The sequence below is a fragment of the Micromys minutus genome, assembly GCF_963924665.1.
Source record: "Micromys minutus genome assembly, chromosome: 3".
Taxonomy (NCBI): domain Eukaryota; kingdom Metazoa; phylum Chordata; class Mammalia; order Rodentia; family Muridae; genus Micromys; species Micromys minutus.
Genome location: NC_137972.1, coordinates 93,457,859 through 93,467,622, shown reverse-complemented (window position 1 = coordinate 93,467,622; position 9,764 = coordinate 93,457,859).

Sequence of the window (9,764 nt, the reverse complement as noted above, 5' to 3'; positions counted from 1 at the left end):
ACACACACACACACACACACACACACACACACACACACATACACACACACACAGACACACACACAAAACCATGGAGTTCATTTTGTGTTGGCCAACTACACCTGGGCATGGAGCCTGACAAATAAATTTTTAAAAAGAGCAAAGTGAAAATTTTAGGCTTAATAACTGCAATGAAAATTTCCCTGAATGATCTCCACTGTGGAATGGAGTTGGCAGAATATTAAATCTGTAGTTTAAGATAAATTAATAGAGCGTTTTTAGACATGAAGAAGAGAAAGAACAATGGCAGGTAGATGATGAACTGAACCTCTCCAAGAGCAGTGGAGGTACCGTGAGAAGGAGCACCAGGAGGTGAGAAGGGAGAGAACACGGGGGGGGGGGGGGCAGAGACTGGCTGGAGGTGATGCTGGTACACACTTTAGTACCAGCATCCAGGGAGCAGCGGCAGGCAGATCTCTGTGAGCCTGAGGACAGCCTGATCTACACAGATTTCAGACCAGCCATAATGAGACCTCGTCTCAAACAAAGCACCAATAGACTACAGAGAGCATGAAGTCCAAAGTTAACGTGTGCTGTTTGACATGGTCCTGGCCATGCCAGGGACCTCAGGGGCTCAAACCCATGGTAGAGGCAGAGCCTTCCTTGGGCCTGAGCGTGAATGTTAAGAGTGTGTGCAGAAGATGCTCACTGCGGGTTTCTCCCCCTCCCCCACTCCAGCATGTTTGAAGCCTGAAAACTGTTCCCCTAAGAAATTGAACATACGCCTCCATGTCTAACTGTACGGAATAATCCTGCCTCCCTGTTCAATAATATAATAATATAGAATAAATGATCTGAGCTTCCAGGGTGTGGCTTCTCCATCCAAGGGCCCAGATCACTCAGTCATACCTGTACTCTGTCTGTGTGTCTGTCCTTTCTTCATTCCCTCACTGCCCCAGTTAGATAAGTCTCTGAGCCACTCGAAGTGTGCCAGAAAAAAAAAGTCACATGGCTTAAAGTTCTTAGAAATGTGTCACAAGCTTTTACTCTCAAATATAAGAATTTAGCTAGTGCATACAGCAAACTCAAATGAGCCCATCAACTGGCGCCCTGCAGTTTAAAGAAAAAAGAAAGAAAGAAAGAAAGAAAGAAAGAAAGAAAGAAAGAAAGAAAGAAAGAAAGAAAGAAAGGAAGGAGAAAAGAAAAAAAGAAGGAAGGAAAGAAAGAAAAAAGAATGAATGAATGAATGAATGAAAAAAGAAAGAAGGAAGGAAGGAAGGAAGAAAGAAAGAAAGAAAGAAAGAGAGAGAGAGAGAGAGAGAGGAAGGAAGGAAGGAAGGAAGGAAGGAAGGAAGGAAGGAAGGAAGGAAGAGGGCTGGAGAGATGGCTCAGTGGTTAAAAGCACGTGCCGCTCTTCCAGAGGTTCTGAGTTCAATTCCCAGCAACCACATGGTGGCTCACAACCATCTATGATGGGATCTGGTGTCTTCTTCTGGCCAGTAGGCATACATGTGGGCAGAATATTGTATACATAATAAACAAATGTTTAAAAAAGAAAGAGAGGAAGGGAGGGAGGGAGGGAGGGAAGGAGGGAGGGAGGGAGGGAAGGAGGGAGGGAGGGAGGGAGGAAGGAAGAAAATCCTGAAGAAAGGAAGAAAATCCTGAAGGAAGGAAGGAAGGAAGGAAGGAAGGAAGGAAGGAAGGAAGGAAATCCTGAAGGAAGGAAGGAAGGAAGGAAGGAAGGAAGGAAGGAAATCCTGAAGGAAGGAAGGAAGGAAGGAAGGAAGGAAATCCTGAAGGAAGGAAGGAAGGAAGGAAGGAAGGAAGGAAATCCTGAAGGAAGGAAGGAAGGAAGGAAGGAAGGAAGGAAATCCTGAAGGAAGGAAGTGCCTCAGGCATGACAATCAGCAGCAGCTGTGGACAGAAACGTTGCGCAGATGTAGACAAGCATAGTTCTCTCGTTCTAAGTCTTCCTGGAGAGATGGCTCAGTGACTAAGACAACTGGCCGCTCTTCCAGAGGACCCAGGTTCAGATCTCACACCCCGATGGCAGCTCATAGCTGTCTGCACCTCCCTCACACAGGCAGGCATGTAGGCCAAACACCAAATATGCACAAGAATAGATTAATTAACTAAAATGTTTCTTAAAATTGAAACAATAATTGTGGCTCTCTGTTATAAGGTCTTTAAACCCTATAGATATTAAGATATATGACTGTAATATATCACAGGGGAGGTGTAAATATTGCCATATTGGAGCATATTTGCTATATTTCCTAAAGTAAATATTAACATAAAATAGATTGGTAGTGAGATATTTACTTTGATGCCCACATAAATGTTCTCTTTCTCTCCCTCTCGGTTGTATGGAAGGGAATTATGTTACTCATACAGTGACAATAGGCAATAGAACAGGCATATTAACACTAGGGAAGCAGACATCCGGATAAGAAGGATTACTAGAGCAGGATTTTCACAGTAACCAAAGTGAATGCAGTAAGAAGATGTGTGCACTGGGGCTAGAGAGCTGTTCAGTGTTTCCTGCAGGCAACTGCACACAACTGGTGCACATATAGAAAAGTAGATGCACGAGGGTACACACACACAGTCACACACAGTCACACACATACACACACTCACACACAATCACATACACACACACAGTCACACACACACACACAATGTTTCCAAAAAGTTATAAAAATGCCTAAATATGTATATGCCAAATAACAGAAATCTGAAATACATAAAACAAAATCTAAGAGAATGAAGCAGTAGATACTCTAATAATGTGGGTCAGAGACTTGAATGTCTGTTCTTGATCATTTGTAGAACTAGGCCATATGTAAATAAAAATACAGAATACTTCCATATCGGTGATGGCTAATGTTGCTAACTTGACAGATGGAACCCCCAGGAGACAGGCCTCTGTGAGGAATTGTCTATATTAAGCTAGCCTTTGGCTCTAGCTGTGAAGGACTACTTAAATAGGTTAACTGAGATGAGAAGACAAGTCCACTGTGGGCAGCTCCATTCCTTAGGGTAGGCCCCAGACTGAATAAACAGAATTGAGATGGCAGGAGAGCTGGCCCTACCCCTCACCTGGGCAGCTTGGGAGAGCCGACCCCAAGGAACTGTGAATGGGAGAGAAAGGGCCCCTTCCTGGCTACAGCACTCTGGAGAGTGGGCTCTGCACCTCACCTGGGCAGCACAGTAAAACTAGCTCTGGTAACATGGGCACAAGTGAGCTGGCCTCAAGGGTGTAGGTGAGGGAAAGCCAATCCCACCTCTTGCTGGCTGCCATAAGCAGGAGAGCTGGCAGGCTTCCCAATACAACCACCACCCAGGCCAAGATCCAGGGCTTTGAGTTGTCCCACCCCAACATCTGCCCCATCTATGAACTGCTGAAGCATGGGAAGGGGCCATCCTGCAGAATCAGAGCTGCAAGTTCTTCATGACATGGGGCTAACAACAGAATATTGGAGCAGAGCTCTGGTGCGGATCCAGAATTGACACTGTAGCCGAAACCTGGAACCAGACCAACGGGTAAAAGGGCAAACTATGTGACTCACCATGACACATGGCAGCTTCCAAAGCAAAATGTATCTTTGGTTTGGTTTTTACTTTTTGCTTTCTTTTTGTGGTGGGTTGAATAGAAATGGCCCCCATATACTCATATCTTCGAATGCTTGGCCCATAAGGAGTGACACTTGTTGGAGGAAGTGTGTCACTGTGGGGTGGGCCTGGAGGTCTCCTATGCTCAAGCTACACCTGATAGGGCACCAGTCTCCTTCTGCTGCCTGTAGATGAAGCTGTAGAACTTTCAGTTCCATCTCCTGCACACCCATGTGCCCTGCCACAGTAATAACGGACTAAACTTCTGAGCTGTGATCCAGCCCCAGTTAAATGCTGTCCTTTATAACCATCGTCATGGAGTCTCACAGCAATGAAATCCTACTAAGACTCTTTAGGTGGTGAGGCTGGAAATGATGGATGGGAAGATGAGTGAATTGGGGTGCATGGCATAAAATTTAGAAAGAAGCAATAAAAGTTTTTTTAAAGAAATAAATTACATCCCTAGCCCCCCCCAAATCAAAAGGACCCAGATGAATATGTTTATTGCTGTCTTCTTCCCGAGTGTGCACAATATCACCAGGTCCTACTGCCTTCTCTGCCACTGCCATGACAGACTGTACCCCAGAGGAGAATGTGAACTGAAATAAACCCTTCCTTCCTTGACTTGCTTTAGTCAGGAAAGGGGAAAGAAGATACATGTCAATCAGCTTGACCTGACAACTAGGGAAGGTCGTACTCTAGTTACTGCCCAGCCCACCATTTCCTGGAAAAACATCAATAAACTACTTTCTAAAATGATTGTCTTTCTTTTTGTTTTACATGTATTGGTGGTTTGCCTGCATGTATGTCTGTGTGAAGATGTCAGATTCTCTGGAACTAGAGTTATGAACAGCCATGTGGGCACTGGGAATTGAACCCATGACCTCTGGAAAAGCAGCCAGTGCTCTTAATCACTGAGCCATCTCTCCAGCCCTTTATAAATTAGTCCTTGAAAAAAAATCCACATTCTTTTAAGCACATGTACAACATTCTTCAAGATAAACTATATATTAAAATATGTTTAAAATTTCAATGAGTTTAAAAGGACTAGAATTACTCGGAATGTTCTGATTGTGCCACAGTTGTTTTTTAGCACTGTGCTGACACCAGGACCTGAGTGACGTACAGAAGATGTGCAACTTCAAAGGGTTAGAGTCCATGATCATCCATCATGGTGGTGTGCTCGGCACCAGGCAGTCACAGCACTGGAACCGTAGCCGAAAGCTTTTACCTTTTCCCACAAACACAAAGTTGAGAAGGACATGAGCTTTTTTCTTTTCTTTTCTTTTCTCTTAGTAACACACCTCTTAATCTTTCCCAAGCAGTTCCACCAACTGGGAATCAACTTTCAAGTCTATGAGCCTTTGCGGGTCATTCTCATTTTAACCACATACTTGGCTTACACAGTACAGGCTGGGTCATCCTACAGTGGCCGTCTGCATGCTGGGGAGGCAGAGGATCCAATAGTCATCCGGTCTGTGATGCTGGATGCTTCCCAATCCCAGTCTGGCATGGAAAGCCTAGAGAGTTCCTGTGGATCCATAGGTCTTCAGTCCATGTGGTAAGGGCAAAGAATCCAAGTTTCAGCGTCAGCAAAGGATAGCAGAGTAGCAGAAATGGTGTGTTAGATGCAGTCACCAACAAACAGTGAAGGCAAGCAGGCAAAAGTGTCACTGTCTTCCCTCGGAATTCTTTATATCTGGAGAAGGTCTTCTCCTTCAATGAGCCCTTCCAGGAAACTCCTTTAAAGATCAACCAAGAGGCATGTCTTTTAGCTGATCTCACATCTGATCAAGTGGACAAGCAAGATTAGCCATCCTGGATGTAAAATGAAATGTAGCCACTTTTACAGAAACAACCTGAGATGATTTGCGTACAGCAGATATTTCTCACAAAAGAAATGACAAAGGAAATATTTCAGGCAGATAGAAATGACAATGGATGGAGTTATGGATCTCAACAAGGCACAAATCATGCCAGAAACAGTGACTCACAAGTTAGCATGGGGCTGAGGAGCCCAGGGACCTAAACCAAACAAAGTGACAGCCAGCGGCCATGAGATGGACTGGCATCGTGCACTGTCTGACGGACTTACTGGAAGGATACACTTCTATGTGCTCCGTAGTACACATGCCAAATATGTGTCATGACACTGTAATTATGAGGGGTCCGTGAGAAGACTCAACAGGTAGAGAGGCTTGCAGCCAAGCCTGGTGGTCTGAATTCCATATCCAGAACCAACACAGTAGGAGAGAACTTACTTCCCAAAGTTGTCTTCTAATCTCCATATTTGTACCATAATCTGCATGTGTGTGCACGCACACACACACACACACACACACACACATATATACAAAGATGATTCATACACAACATACAACACACATATACATATATAGATTCACACGCTCATACACAAATATAAAAGCAGATACACAACACACACATACATATACGGATTCACACACAACACACATACACAGTTTCACACACAGATTCACAGAGATTCACGCACACACACACACACGCACACAGATACACATAGAACACACACATGCACAAATAAATGTATTTTTTAAAGTCTCTACAGAACATTAGCAGAGACCATTCATACACACAATGTAATTATAACAAAACAAGTGAGTGACACTTTATAAAATAACTTGTTCATTTTATTCAAAAGACATCAGTATATAGCTGGGCATGGAAACCAGGCCTTTGGGAGGTAGAGTCAGGATTGCTAGAGATCTCAGGTCAGTCTTTCTACACAGTGAGCTTCAGGCCAGCCACGGCCATCAAGTGAAAGTCTGTCTCCAAGAGGGAAAAAAAGGCTAAATGGATTCTGCCTAAAGGACCAAGGACAACTCAAAGCTGCTCCAGGTCAAATAGAAATAGAGACTCAGGCTGCAGAGATGGCTCTGCAGAACAGTTAGGAGCACTGACTGCTCTTCCAAAGGTCCTGAGTTCAATTCCCAGCAACCACATGGTGGCTCCCAACCATCTGTGATGGGATCTGATGCCCTCTTCTGGTGTGTCTGAAGAGCTACGGTGTACTCACATACATAAAGTAAATAAATCTGTAAAATAAATAAATAAAATAAAAACCCTAGAGACTCATGGACATCAGCTGGTGCCCATGGCCTGGGTGATACTGAGCCAGAGGAGAAGGGAGTAATGGAGAGCAGACACTATTGGGGAAATTTGGAACATCTAGAATATGAATTAAATATTAGATATTATGCCAACATTCAATGCCCAAAGTTGATAATTAATTATATTACAGCATATAATTTTCTTAGGAAAAAAATGGATCTGGGTCCAGCAACATGGTTCGCAGGTTAAGGCTCTCCACGCCGTGCCTGACTACCCACGGATACATCCGATCCAAAGAACCTACATCGTGGAAGAAGAGAGCCAGCTTTTGCAGGTTGTCTGTGGTCACCACACATGCTCCACGGTGTGTCCATGTTCACACAGCATACACAAAATAAATAAAACGTAGGGAAGATGGGGCCTTCCGGATGAACTAGTGGGTAAAGGGGGTACTTGTGATATGCAAGGAGGGCAGGCAGAAGATTAGGCAAGATCTGTGATTAGACCAAAAATAAATAAGTAAAAGTAGGCAGGAAAAGAGTTTGGGAAGGGGGAGAGAAGCCAAGAAAGAGGGGAGGAAAGGCAAGATGGAGGATGAAGATGACCATCTTCGTGCGGCTCTGAATAACCACAGATAGTTATGAATATTTAACAAGGGATGGATCAGTATAGGACGATTCTTCTTGTCTAGGTGGGCAGATAGTATCTTATCAATTGGCTCTGAGTTTATTGTGTGGACGTTTTGTGAAGTGTAATCTTACTGAGATGAATCTGGTTGTTAAGTTACAAGTTTCTGGAGTTTTGAATTCGTCTGGCTGGTGGGAGTTGTGTCGGTGACCACAGGGGACGGTTGCAGGGAAGGTGAGCAGAGTCCGTGACAGGGAGCTGCTGGGATCTCTAGAGTCTTGGTTTTACCGGGTTTCTGAGAATGTGGACAGAGTCCTCGACGACAGGGAGCCAAGAGGGCAGCTGCTGCCGGCGCCAGAGAGGACCCGGGGGTAGGTGGTGGCGGGGCCGGAGAGGACCTGGGAACCAGCCCCAGCCGCCGCTGAGATGAATATACCCCACTGATGTCATATGGCTCGGCAAGCCGGCTATAGCGAGGGTTGGTGGGTCTTATTTTTAATGTTTACCGTTACAGGAGCTTGCCACTCAAGCCTGACACCCTGAGCAGAATCTTGGGAGTCCACATAAAAGTAGGAGAAAACTGAAGCCACCTCTGCTTTCCTGTCAAGTCAAATGAATGACACGTGAAATAGCATTTGACTTTGCTTCTCCTCCAAACCTCCTGATCTCCCCTACTCTGGAGACTGCAGTTTGTGTGTCCATCTAAGCTTTCTCCGCTATGAAAACTGATTGTGTGTGTTTAGCTTTTCGCGTCTTCCACTGTGCTTCTCTGTGCTGTGGACAGGGCCTCCTCACCACTGCCCCACCCAAATGCTGGCTTACTTTTCATCCCTGAGGCTATTACGTAATCCCTCGGGCCATGGGTGCCTCCCAACTCCCTATGGGAGCTACGACCAAAACCTTAATCTTTCCTGTTTGGTATCTTTGTTGGCTGACATGACACACGTCTCTGAGAGAGATAATTCTGGAAGGCACAAACACCTGCTCCTGCCTGCCAACATCAGAGGGGTGGCTTTTACTTTTGCTGGTGCTGTTTTCTCTGCTTTGTTTCTTTTTATTTTTAAAAACAGAAGAGGAGGGGCTGGAGAGATGGCTCAGCGGTTAGAGCACTGACTGCTCTTCCAGAGGTCCTGAGTTCAATTCCCAGCAACCACATGATGGCTCACAACCATCTGTAATGGGATCTGATGCGCTCTTCTGGTGTGTCTGAAGACAGTAACAGTGTACCCACATACATAAAATAAACAAATAATTTAAAACAACAACAACAATAAAAAAAAAAAAACAACAACAAGAGGCTAACCTTGAATTCCCAATTTCCCCTCACTGCTGGGATTTCGGGGCACACAGCACCTTTTCTGCTGAGATTTCGGGGCACAGCACGGCTTCTGCTTTAGGGCACATCATTTTTAACACCCCCTGTTTTCTACATAACATTTTTTTTCCAGTAACGATCATGAAGTTGGATAGTCACAATGAACAAAAAGAAACACAGACAAAGGAATGTTTACATTTCCATGCATGGGCATATATGTATGCTATTAAAAAATATAGATATTGAAATGCAAAAGAGAATCGGTAATAGATTTTTAGTTTATCCATTATAATGCGTTTCTGAACTTAAAATGTTTAAAATGAGTCTTTATAACATGCCAATTATAATCATAGATGGTAATATGATATAAAAACCCTAAAACACATGAATTTCTGTTTCAAACGTATGAATAGGCAGTGGAAATTACTATGAGTTACCTGAATTTTATATTTGCCAAACAAAAATATGACACTTCAAATCCTATTCACTGTGTTAAGTTTTAACCACAGTTAAAAGAGTGTAATCACATTAAAAATGGAATTTTGTAATGACTTGGTGTGTAAAGGTAGAAGTGCATATTTTTCTTTTTTCTTGTTTTTAGATTTATTTACTTATTTCTTTACATATGCATTTTATGTATGGGAGTGCTTTATATACATGGATGCATAGCAGAAGAGAGCATTGCTAACAAAAAGGGGGTGTTGAGAGGTGGCTCAGAGGTTAGAGCACTGACTGCTCTTCCTGAGGTCCTGAGTTCAATTCCCAGCAACCACATGGGATCTGTAATGGGATTTGATGCCCTCTTCTGGTGTGTCTGAAGACAGTGAGAGTGTGCTCATATGACTAAAATAAATCTTTAAAAAAGGGGGGGGGACATAGGATCCTGTTACAGATGATTGTGAGCCACCATGTGGTTGCTGAGAATTGAACTCAGGACCTCTGGAAGAACAGTCAGTGCTCTAACCACTGAGCCGTCTCTCCTGCTCCCAGGAGTGTTTATTTCAATCCATAACTTAAATGTGGATCTGTGAACTGCCCTTGGGAGTGAAGACACAAAGTAAGCTCGAAGGAGTCCAGACAATGTCAGCCCAATTTTTGACGGGGAAATCTCCATGCAAGCATTTGTGTAAAGAGC